The sequence below is a fragment of the Austrofundulus limnaeus genome, unplaced genomic scaffold, assembly GCF_001266775.1.
Source record: "Austrofundulus limnaeus strain Quisiro unplaced genomic scaffold, Austrofundulus_limnaeus-1.0 Scaffold3401, whole genome shotgun sequence".
Classification (NCBI taxonomy): domain Eukaryota; kingdom Metazoa; phylum Chordata; class Actinopteri; order Cyprinodontiformes; family Rivulidae; genus Austrofundulus; species Austrofundulus limnaeus.
The window spans coordinates 4,122-4,556 of NW_013955803.1; the positions used below are offsets into that span (position 1 = coordinate 4,122).

The 435-nt window shown below is 41.8% G+C and overlaps 1 non-coding gene across 1 annotated transcript; it reads right to left on the reverse strand.

The window, feature by feature from the left end:
- Window positions 1-130: 130 nt before the first annotated feature.
- Window positions 131-203, reverse strand: trnav-uac (transfer RNA valine (anticodon UAC)). The gene has a single exon. It is a non-coding gene; the product is annotated as a tRNA-Val (tRNA).
- Window positions 204-435: the final 232 nt, after the last annotated feature.

Genomic DNA, 435 nt, shown 5'->3' on the forward strand with positions numbered 1-435 from the left:
CACATGTACAGTAGGTGAAGACATTTAAACCTTCTACAAGTATGTTCGGAAGACTAGGGTCAAGAAATAAATGATTAATTTGACAAAACTGAGCAGGTTTCAGTTGGGACATAGACAGTTTGTCCTGGCGTGGTTCCACTGGGGATTGAACCCAGGTCCTTCTGCGTGTAAAGCATAAGTGATGACCAATACACTATGGAACCCTGGAAAACAAACAGTAGGTGACGTTGCTGGTGTGTTCTTGATGAAACGTTGGCACCTGAAGTCAGTTGAAGACAGCTTCAAGAACATTGCCAAATATGTGACTTTTGAACAAGAACAAAGTGGTTCATCCTTGGAGTCGAGTCATGTAGACATTCAGGGTACAGAGAAGCCTTTCAGCTTCTTTGTAAGAATCAGTAGACACAGAAAAGCATAGTCATAAACATGTGCAAC